A 12,175-nucleotide genomic window follows, 5' to 3' on the forward strand; every position below is an offset into this window, starting at 1 on the left:
TAAAATAATTAATTTTAAAATTTACATACAGTAAATTTCAATATTTTTATTGTGTATTTGAATGTTTTTAGCAAATGCAAGATACAGTCAGGATGCAAAACAGTGTCATCACTCCCTACCCACTGAATTCAGTTATGGAATCATATAACTTGTAGCCTTTTGAGTCTTATTTCTTTCACTTAGTGAAAGTGATTTGAGGATCACCTACGTTGTTGCATATACCAATACTTTTTAAAAATTGTTGTATAGTCTTCCATTATAGGGATATATCACAGTTTGTTTAGCTACTTCCGCTTGAGGGACATTTGAGTTGTTTCCAGGTTTTGGAATTAAAATCAAAGCTGCTCTAAGCTTTCATGTTCAAGTTTGTGTGTGAACATAAGTATTTACTTAAATGAAACGAAATCCTAGGATTGTGACTGCTGGGTCATATACTAAGTTTACATTTATCTTTGTAAGAAACTATCAAGCAGTTTTCCAAAGTGACTGTAAAATTTTGCATTCCCACCAGCAGTTGTATGAGAGTTCCAGTTTCCTTACATTCTTGTCTGTATGTGGTATTGTCATTTTTTTAAAAAACTATTTTACTCATTCTAATGTATGTGTAATGGTATCTCTTGTGATTTTAATTTGCTGTTCCCTAATGATAAATGATGTTGAGCATCTTTTCATGTGCTTATTGACCATTTTAATGTCGTTAACTGTAGATACAAGGCATTTTGTGTGTGTATTGTTGATATTGTTTTAAGCTGTTACTAATTGACAAAATCAAACTACATTTGGAAAGGAAAAGTTTTATCTATAGTCACATGTTGCTTAAGAACCAGTATACATTCTGAGAAATGCATCATTAGGCAATTTTGTCACTATGCAAATATCACAGAGTATACTGTACACCAGAAGGCTTTCTATGATATAGCTTATTGCTCCTAGGTTGCAAAACTGTACGGCATGTTACTGTACTGAATACTGTAGGCAATTGGAACACAATGGTATTTGTGTATGTAACATATCTAAACATAGAAAAGATACAGTAAAAATATGTATTATAATCTTATGAGATCGCCTTTGCATATGCTGTCTGTTATTGACCAAAACATTATGTGGCACATGACTATAGATACATCTAAACATATGCACATATGCATACATATACACATACACAAATGTAAGAAAGCATGGCATTTAAGAAAAAGGTAAAAGAGATGGGAGTTAGTTTAATAGAAAGATGGCTGAAGTATGCCTTAATAAATATTTTAAACTACGGAGAATATTATACTGTTTGTTTAAAAGATGTTTTAATTTTAGCAGCATCATGAACTAAACCTAGGCTTAAGGCTAGAGAAATTTCAGTTACATTTTAGAAAGATTATTAATTATTGAAAACCTGTAGCCTAAGAGAGCTTACAAAGAGATGATTTGAATACAGTTATATTATAAATGTATATGATTGATTATATAACTGCTTAAAGAATAAATACATTTTTATATTCTGTTTTCCATGTTTAAACAAATTATTATTTGTGCATGAGTGTGAAGAAGTAATTTTATTGAGTAACCCAAATTTTTCAAACATAATCTAAACCTTTGGCTTGCTCGGTTTCCCAAATTTTAAAATATGACAGTGGCATATAATCTGTCACATGACATTTGTACTTGATGACTAGTAGAGAAAAACATTGAAATTTAGATGTTGAGCTGTCAGCTTGGCTAACTCACTAGTGAATTACCCCTAAACATATGCCAAAAAGCATCTCATTCAAATTCATGCTTCAGGCATATACTGGTTGAGTATTTCTTATCCAAAATGCTTGGGGATGCTAGGGACCAGAAGCATTTCAGATATGGGATTTTTTTGTCAGATTTTTGAATATTTGTATTATATTCTTACCTGTTGAGCATCCCAAATCTGAAAATCCAAAATCCAAAATGCCCCAATGAGCATTTTCTTTGGAGAATTTAGGATTTCAGACTTACGGATTTGGGATGCTCAACCTGTACATGTATATTATGGATTTGGGGAGTTGCTCTTGAGTAGCTGAACCCATACACATGAAACCCACAAATGTTATGCTGTCTCTAAAAATCCACAAACAAACAGAAAATGAAACAAAAAACAAAATGAAAAGAGCAAAGAAAAAATCCACAAATGTTTTAGATTATATCTCTGTATATTCTAATTTTTCATGACTCAGTAATTTTCAATAAATAGGATATCAATATAATCCTTATTTATGCCAAAACAATCTGAAGGACACATTAAAATAAACTTTAAGATAGTGACCATTTCTAACGTTGTTTTGTGTGACCTGGAAGTAGTTTTCAGCCGTCTCAGAGTGCCTGGTTAGCTTGATACTTTTTTTGGTTTGTTTGTCTCACTTTTAATTTAGAAATGATTATAGATTCACCTGAACTTGCAAGTACAGAGAGGTCCTGTGAACCCTTTGCCTAATTTTCCCCAATGGTTAAATCTTATGTACTTATATTTCAATATCAAAACTAAGTAGTTGACAGTGTTTCAATGTTTGCATATATCTTTTTTCCACACGTACACAATCAAGATACAGAAATATGCCATCACCACAAAGCTCTCTCTCTCACTACTCTTTATAGTCACAGCCATTTTTACTGCCAACCTTGTCACTAACCTTAACCCCTGACAATGACTAATTTATGCTCCATCTCTATTATTTTGTCATATTAAGACTGTCATAAAAATGGCATCATTCTCTATATGTGACCTCTTGAGATTGGCTTTTTTCACTCAGCTTAATGCCCTTGAATTCCATCCAAGTTATCACATGTATCAATAGTTTGTTCCTTTTTATTACAGAGTAGTATTCCATGGAATGGATGTACCACAGATGTTTAATCATTCGCTTATTGCAGGACATTTTCATTTTGTCCAGGTTTGGCTATTATAAATAAAGCTGCTGTGAACACTGTGTTCCAGATTTTTATGTGCACCTAAGTTTTCATTTCTCTAGGATAAGTGCCCAGGCGTGCTGTGGCTAGGTCATATGGTAAGGATGTCTTACTTTTTTAGGAAACTGCCAAACTCTCATTTAGAATGACCGTACCATTGTATAGTCTTACCAGCAATGTGTGAGAAATAAGTTTCTCTACATCCTCACCAGCATTTGGTATTATCACTATTTTTTATTTTAGGTGTTCTGGTAGGTATGTAGTAGTATCTTATTGTGGTCTTAATTTGCAGTTTCCTAACAACCAGTTATATTGAGCATCTTATGTGTTTATTTGCCATCAAATATTGTATATCCTCTTGGGTGAAAATCCCTTTATGTCCTTTTGTCCATTTTCTTATTGGATTGCTTGTTTTTTTATTGTAGGTTTTGAGAGTTCTTTATATAATCTAGATATGCGTCCTTTGTCAGATACATGGTTTGCAAATATTTCCTGCCAGTTTATGGCTTGTTTTTTCATCCCCTTCACAGGGTCTTTCAGAGAACAAAGATTTTAATTTTGATGAAATCTAGTTTATCAATGTTTGTTTCTTTATTTTGATCATGCTTCTGGTGTCAAGTCTAAGAACTCTTCCTCAAAGCCCTAGGTCTTGAAGATTTTCTCCTGTGTTGTGTTTTACAAGTTTTATAATTTTACCTTTTATGTTTAAGTCCATGGTTTATTGAGTTAATTTTTTATAAGGTGTGAAGTTTAAAGATTCTTATTTTTGACTGTGGATGTTCAATTGCTGCAGCATCATTTGTTGAAAAAAGCTATCTGTGGTAGTGCACAGTGGCTCATACTTGTAATCCTAGTGCTTTGGGAGGCTGAACCCAGGAATTCAAGACCAGCCTAAGCAACATAGTGAGACCCTGTCTCCAAAAATAAAAAAATTACCCAGGCATGGTGATGCACACCAGTAGTCCCAGCTACTCTGGAGGCTGATGTGGGAGGATCACTTGAGATCAGGAGGTCGGGACTGCAGTGAGCCATGATTGTGCCACTTCACTCCAGCCTGGGCGACAGAGGAAGACCCTGTCTCAAAATAAATAAATAAATAAAAAGAACAAAGAAAAAACCATCCTTCCTTTACTGAATTGGTTTTGTACCTTTGTGAAAAATCAGTTGGCTATCCTTGTGTTGGGCTGTTTTTCAGTTTGCTATTCTATTCCTTTATTCCATATGTCTTTCTCTGCATCATTACTACATAGTCTTGATTACTATAGCTGTGTAGTAAGCACATTGAATGATTCTTCCCACTTTGTTCTACCTTTCACAGATTGTTTTAGCTAATTTTTTATACGAATTTTAGAATAATCTTGTCTAAATCTACAAAAGTTTTGCAATAATTTTAATAGGAATTTTATTAAGCCTGTTACTAATTTGGAGAGAATTGATATCATTTTTCAATTGTAATACTTTTAGCAGCAGAGAATTGATAACTTTATTGAGTTTTCTGATCAGTGAACTCAGTGTATGTCTCCATTAATGTTGATCTTTGATTCCTTCCATCAGTGTTTTGTAGTTTTAAGTATACAGGTCCTGTAGGTCTTTTGTTAGATTTACACCCAGGTATTTCTCTTTTTTTTAGCTATTGTAAATGATACTATATTTTTAACTTTTGTTTCCATGTGTTCATTGCTCAAATATAGAAATGCAGTTGGTTTTTGTGTTAATCTTTTGTCTGTAAACTTGCTGACTTGATTTGTTCTAGGAGTTTGTTTTATAGATTTCTTGGGATTTTCTAAGACCATTATACTATCTGCAAGTAGGGATAGTTTTATTTCTTCTTTTATGATCTATACGCTGTTTGTTTCCTTTTCTTGTCTTACTGCAAGAAAAGTCTCTAACTGTAATTGTGAATTTGTCTGTTTCTCCTTTAAGTTATGTCAGATTTTGCTTCTGATATTTTCAGCTCTGTTTATTATGTACGTTTAATATTGCTGTGTCCCTCCCTATACCTCATACTGGTTAAAACTTAAGAGTAATATAGTTAGTAGCAATGGTGAGAGTGGATATCCTTACCTTCTTCCTGATCTTAGGAGAAAAGCATTCTGTCTTCATTAACTATGTTGTTAGCTGTAAGGTTGTTTTTTTGGGTCGGAGGGTTGTTTTTGTTTTGAGACAAGGTCTCTGTCTATCACCATGAGTGGAGTTCTGTGGTGTGATCGTACCTCACTGCAGCCTCAAACTCCTAGGCTCAAGGGATCCTCCTGCCTAAGCCTCTTTGAGCAGGAATGCACACCATGCTGTACTTTTTTTGTAATTACTCTTCATCAAGTTGAGGCGGTTCCCCTCTATTCTTAATTTTCTCAGAGTTTTTATGATGAATGGGTGTTTACATTTGTCAAATGCTTTTTCTGCCTCAGTATCATCTGTTTTGTCTTCTTAATCTGTTAATATGGTATGCTATGTAGATTGGTTTTTGAGTACTGAACCAACCTTTCATGCCTGGAATAAAACTCCACTTGATCATAAGGATAATTGTTTTTATATAGTACTTGGTTCTGTTTGCTAATATTTTGTTGAGAGATATTTATGAGAGTTACTGTTATATATTCAGTTGTTTTCGTTGTCTGGTTTTGGTATCAGGTTAATATTGACCTCATAAAATAAGTCAGTAATTGTTTTCTCTTCTATTTTCTGACAAAGATTATGGGGATTTGTGTTAATCTTAAATGTTTGGTAAAATTTGCCAGTGAAACTAGTTCTGGCCTTGAAGATTTCTTTTTTGAGGAGTTTAGAAATCACTAATTAAATTTCCTCAGTAGTTTTAGGATTATTCAAGTGATCTATTTTATATTGAATGACTTGTGGTAGTTTGTGCTTTTGTAAGAGTTGGTTCATTTCATTGTAATTTCAAATGTATGTGTAGAATTGTTCATAGCATTTTCTTAATATCCTTTTCATGTCTTTAGGGTCTATAGTGATAGCTTCTGTTTCACTTGTGATACTGGTAATTTGTGTGTTTTCTTTTTATTAGTCTTGCTAGAGGTTTGTCAATTTCATTAATTGTTACAAATAACTAGTGTTTTATTCCCTTGATTTTCTTTTTTTTTTTTTTTCCTATTCTAATTTCATCTTGCTTTTGGTTTGTTTTGCTCTTACTGTTCTACTTTCAGGAGGTAGAAGCTTAGATTACTAATTTGATTTGAGGCTTTTTTTCTTTTCTAATGTAAGCATTTAGTGTTACAGATTTCCCTTTCAGCACTGCTTTAGTTATACAAACTTCGATATGTTATATTTTCATTTAGTTCAGTATATTTTTATTTTAGAATTCATCTTTGACTCATAGCTAGAAGCATGTTGTTTAATTTCCATGCATTTGGAGGTTCCCATTATTTTTCTTTTGTGGATTTCTAGTTTAATTCAATTATGTTCAGGAAATATAATCTGTATAATTTCAATTCTTTTAAGTTTGTTGTGCTTTGTTTTATGCCCTGAGTAGACTGGCCCTTGAAGAGCATATGTACTCTGCTGTTGTTGGGTGAGTGTTCTATAAATATTGATTAGATTTTGTTCTTCGATAAGGTTCTTGTGTTCTTCTTTACTTTTGCTGATTTTTTTTGTCTATATGGTTATCAGTTTTTGAGAGGAAGGTTGAAATCTCCAACTATAATTGTGGATTTTTCTGTTTCTCCTTCAGTTCTATCAGGTTTTACTTCTGATATTTTCAGCTCTGTTGTTTATTATGCACGTTTAGTATTGCTGTGCCCCTCTCTATCCCTCATAATCTTCTTTGCTCTGAAATCTATTTTATCTGATACTGATATAACCACTCTTGTTTTATTTTGATTGGTGTTTACATGGTATATAGTTTTTCATCCTTTTACTTCAACTCACCTATGTTGTTTTATTTGAAGTGAGTTTCTTGTAAACAGCATGTGGTTGGGTCATGTTTTTTGTTTTATTTTTTATCCACTCAATCTTTCTTTTAAATGATGTATGTGGACCGTTTATATTTAGTGTAGGGCTTCAGTCTACCATTTTATTTTTTTGCTCAATTTGTTCTCTTTCATTCTATTTTCTTTTGTTTATGATTTCTTTTTCCTCCTTTCCTGTGGGTTAGTTTTATATTTGTGAAATTCTATTTTGATTAATCTATAGTTTTTTTAGTGTTTCTCTTTGTATAGCTTTGATAGTGGTTGCTGTAGGTGTTACATCATACATGTACACACACTTATTACAGTCTACTGGTGTCATTTTGGCAGTTTAATTGACGTGCAGAAACCTTAACTCTTTATATCCTTTTGATTCCCTTTTTATAATATGACTGTCTCAAGTGTTTAACCATATCAGTCAGTGTAATTATTCTTTCTTCAACCATAGAATATAATTTAGAAAACACAACCGGAGGAAAGTGTTGTATTGACTCATATTTATTATTTGCTGTTTTCATTGTTACTTCTCCCTAACGTTTCAGTAATCCTTCTTTTATCATTTCCTTTATATTTACAGAACTTATTTTAGCCATTCCTTTTTTTTTTTTTTTTTAAGCAGGGTCTTGCTCTGTCACTCAGGCTGGCATACAGTGGTACAATCTTGGCTCACTGCAGCTTGACCTCCCAGGCTCTAGCCATCCTCCCACCTCAGCGTCCCAAGTAGCTGGGACTACAGGTGCACACCACCACACCTGGCTAATTTCTGTATTTTTTGTAGAGATGGGGTTGTACCATGTTTCCCAGGCTGGTCTTGAACTCCTGAGCTCAAGTGATCCGCCTGCTTTGGCCTCCCAAAGTGCTGAGATTACAGGCCTGAGCCACCACGCCTGGCCTAGCCATTCTTTAACAGCAAGTCTGCTGGCAACAAATGATTTCCCCTTCATTCTTTTTTTTTTTTTTTTTTTGAGACGGAGTCTCACTCTGTTGCCCAGGCTGGAGTGCAGTGGCCGGATCTCAGCTCACTGCAAGCTCCGCCTCCCGGGTTCACGCCATTCTCCTGCCTCAGCCTCCCGAGTAGCTGGGACTACAGGTGCTCGCCACCACGTCCGGCTAGTTTTTTTGTATTTTTTTTAGTAGAGACGGGGTTTCACCATGTTAGCCAGGATGGTCTCGATCTCCTGACCTCGTGATCTGCCCATCTCGGCCTCCCAAAGTGCTGGGATTACAGGCTTGAGCCACCGCGCCCGGCCTCCCCTTCATTCTTGAATGGTATTTCAGCTGGATGTAGATTTCTGGGTTGGCAATTCTTTCCTTTCAGTACTTGAAAAATATGTGTCACTACCTTCTTGCCTCCCTGGTTTCTTACGAGAAACTTGCTGTTTGAATTGTTTTTTCCCCTTAGATAAGGTGTTGTTTTTCTCTTCTTTCAAGATTATTTTTCTGCGTTTTCGGAAGATGACTGATATATCTTGTCATGGATTTGTTTGGGTTTATCCTGTTTGTGGTTCATTCAACTACTTAAACCTGCAGATTTATGTTTCTTAATGCATATTGGTAATTTTCAGTCATTATTTCTTTTGAATTTCAGCCCCTCCTCCTTTCTCCTCTTCCTTTAGGACTCTAATGACAAAAATGTTAAATCTTTTGTTATAGTCCCATGGATACATGAGTTTCTTTTCCATTCCATTTTTCTCTGTTGTTCAGATTAGGCCATTTCTGTTGTTCAGTCTTCAGAGTCACCAAATCTTCTGCTCTCTGCATTCTACTCAACTCACTCTGAGTTTTTAATTTCTGTTTTATTTTTCAGTTCTATTTTTTTTTTTTTTTTGGAGACAGGGTCTCACTCTTGCCCAAGCTGGAGTGCATTGGCAAGATCTCAGCTCACTGCAGACTCCACCTTCCAGATTCAAGCAATTCTCATGCCTCAGCCACCCAAGTAGCTGGGATTACAGGCATGCACCACCACACCCAGCTAACTTTTGTGTTTTTAGTACAGACAGGGTTTCACCACGTTGGCCAGACTGGTTTGGAACTCCTGATCTCAAGTAATCTGCCTGCCTTTGCCTCCCACTGTGCTGGGATTACAGGCCTGAGCTGCCGTGGCCAGCCTAAAATTTTCATTTGGTTCTTTTTTTATGTCTTCTGTTTCTTTGCTGAGAATATTTGTTTCATTTGTCTCAGGTATGTTAATAATTGCTTATGAGGTATTTTTATAATGACTACTTTAAAAATCCTTGTCAGACAATTCTAACATTTATGTCATCTCAGTGTTGGTGTCTGTTGATTGTCTTTTCTCATTGAACTTGAGATTTTTCTGGTTCTTATTATGAAAAAGTTCTTCTGTTTAAACTGGGCATATTGGTTACTATATCATGAGATGCTGGATTTTGTTTAAATCTTTTGTTATAGTAGGCATCTTCTGACAAATGTTTTGGCAGGGCTTGAGGTACCCTACCACATTTTTGCCAGTTGATAGTGGGAGTTCAGTCTCCTCACTGGGCCTCTACTGGTATTACCTTGGCTGGGTTGGGGGACAGAGGCTCAAGATTACCTGTTTACCTCTTTCCAGATGGCCTCCACTCACAGGGGGTGACTCATTAGTTACTGGATGGTGGTATAATTCCAGTAGGAAGGGAAGGGGTTTTCTTGTAACTCCTGGGTGTGGGTGGATGTATTGTTTCCCTACATGGCCTTCATTGACACTGTTAGATCATAGGGAGGACCTTGTTAAATCAGACTTCTCTGACCCCACCCTGGCAGTGCCTTGTTATAACTTGGTTACAGTAGAAGGATGAGGTTCAGCTACAGTTTTTGCTGTACTGTTTGGTTGGAATTGAGTGGTTATCCTAACGTTTTCTGTCTTGCTATGCTGCCCCTTTCCTGGTCCTGTGGCTGGAGGGTTGGCTTTTCTTGGAAACGTTTTTGACAGCACCTTCTGGAGTTCTTCAGCAACCAATCTAGGATACATGAGGCAGAAAGAAAGTCTATAACATTGGGCTCGGTGGCTCACACGTGTAATCCCAGCATTTTGGGAAGTCGAGGCAGGAGGATCACTTGAGCCCAGGAATTGAAAACCAGCCTGGGCAACATAGTGAGACCCTGTCTCCACAAAAAATTTAAAAATTAGCTGGGTGCATTAGTGCATTTCTGTAGTCCCAGCTACTTGGGAGGCTGAGGTGAGAGGAGTGCTTGAGCCCAGCAGGTCAAGGCTGCATTGAGCTGTGATCATGCAATTGCACTCCACTGTGGGTGACAATTCAAGACCCTGTCTCAAAAAAAATAAGATTTTAAAAATAAAAAGGTAGCCCATGAAACTCAGTACCACATTATCCTTTATATCCTGAGGGCCCTACCCATCTGCCTCATCCTTCTCACTTTTCAGAGCTGCCTTCTGTCCCTTGTATATATATATAAGATTGGTAATTTGGGCTTCATTAAAATTAAGGACTTTTGTTCACCAAAGGTGTGATAGTTAATTTTTTGACTGGGCTAAGAGATGCCCATGCAGCTGATAAAACACTTCTGGATATGTCTGTGAGGGTACTCCTGAAAGGGCATTTGAATTAGTAGACTGAGTAAAGAAGATTGCCCTCATCAGTGTGAGTGGGCATCATCCTATCCATTGAGGGCCTGAATTGACCAAAAATGCAGAAGAAGGGCAGATTTGCTCTCTCTCTCTCTTTGAGCTGGGACATCCATCTTATCAAGCCCTTGGAGATTGGTAATCGTGGTTCTTCAGCCTTCAGACTCAGACAGACTAGGACTTATACCAACTGCCCCCACCCACAGCCTAGGGCTGCCTGATTTTCAGTCCTTTGAACTGGGACCAGGATTTATACAGTTAGCTCCCTGGTTTTGCAGCTTGTGAACAGCACATTGTAGCACTTTGCAGCTTCCATAATCACAGTGAGGCAAATCTCGTAATATGTCTGCACGCATGCACACACACACACACACACGCGCATGTACACAGAAGTTCTAAACTCCTGTTGGTTCTGTTTCTCTGGAAAACCCTGACTAATACAAATGTCATTTCACATTAAGAGTGTAAAGGCAAGTCACGAAGTTGGAGAAGCTGTTCCCAATATATACATCTAAAAAGGTCTCATCCAGGATATATAAAGAACTGTTAAAAATCAGTAGGATAAACTAGACAACCCAAGAGAAAAATGGGCAAAACTTGAACAGGACTTTACAAAAGATGATATCCGAATGGCCAGTAAATGTATGAAAGCATGGTGATCCTTGGGCCGGGCGCGGTGGCTCAAGCCTGTAATCCCAGCACTTTGGGAGGCCGAGACGGGCGGATCATGAGGTCAGGAGATCGAGACCATCCTGGCTAACACAGTGAAACCCCGTCTCTACTAAAAATACAAAAACTTAGCCAGGCGAGGTGGCAGGCGCCTGTAGTCCCAGCTACTCGGGAGGCTGAGGCAGGAGAATGGCGTGAACCCGGGAGGCGGAGCTTGCAGTGAGCTGAGATCCGGCCACTGCACTCCAGCCTGGGTGACAGAGCGAGACTCCGTCTCAAAAAAAAAAAAAAAAAAAAAAAAAAAGAAAGCATGGTGATCCTTATTAATCATCAAAGAAATTCAAGTTAAAAATGGTTTTGACAAAAGATGCAAAAGCAATTAAATGGAGAGAGCATAGCCTTTTCAAAAACTGGTATTGAAACAATTAGACTTTCATAGGCCAAAAACACCTTTACTGAAGCCTTACCCATATTTTAAAAAATCAAGTCAAAATGCATCATAAATCTAAATGTAAAACTATTATACTTGTATAAGAAAACAGAAGAAAATCTTCTGCATCTAGGGTTAGGCAGAGTTCTTAGTCATGATACCAAAGGCATATAATCCATTAAATAAAAAATCAATAATTAGACTTAATCAAAATTAAAAACTTTTGGCTGTGAAAGACTCTTAGGGAAAGGAAAAGACAACTTACAGACTTGGAGAAAATATTTGCAATTTGCATATTTAACAAAGGAATCATTCAGAATGTATAAAGAACTCTCAGAAAGAAAACAACCCAGTTAGTAAATGGGCAAAGGACTTGAACTGACAGTTCTCTGAGGAAGGCTATGCAAATAAGCATATGAAAAGATAGCATCACTAGCCATTAGGGAAATGTAATTTAGGTGAGGCTGGTGGCTCAGGCCTGCAATCCCAGGGCTTTGGGAGGCTGAGGTGGGAGTATCACTTGAGGCCACGGATTCAAGACCAGCCTGGGCAACATGATGAGAATCTATCTCTACAAAAAATTAAATACAATTAGCTGGGCATGGTGGCACATGTCTATAGTCATAGCTACTTAGGAGCTGAGGCAGG

General features: G+C 36.8%; 1 protein-coding gene across 4 annotated transcripts in view; it reads left to right on the forward strand.

Annotated features, from left to right (window-relative positions):
• The window catches only part of ATRX (ATRX, chromatin remodeler), a 282,193-nt gene that overhangs the window by 213,046 nt on the left and 56,972 nt on the right, over positions 1-12,175 (forward strand). The gene's annotated exons all lie outside the window — the stretch shown is intronic.

Source organism: Theropithecus gelada, chromosome X (assembly GCF_003255815.1).
Source record: "Theropithecus gelada isolate Dixy chromosome X, Tgel_1.0, whole genome shotgun sequence".
NCBI lineage: Eukaryota > Metazoa > Chordata > Mammalia > Primates > Cercopithecidae > Theropithecus > Theropithecus gelada.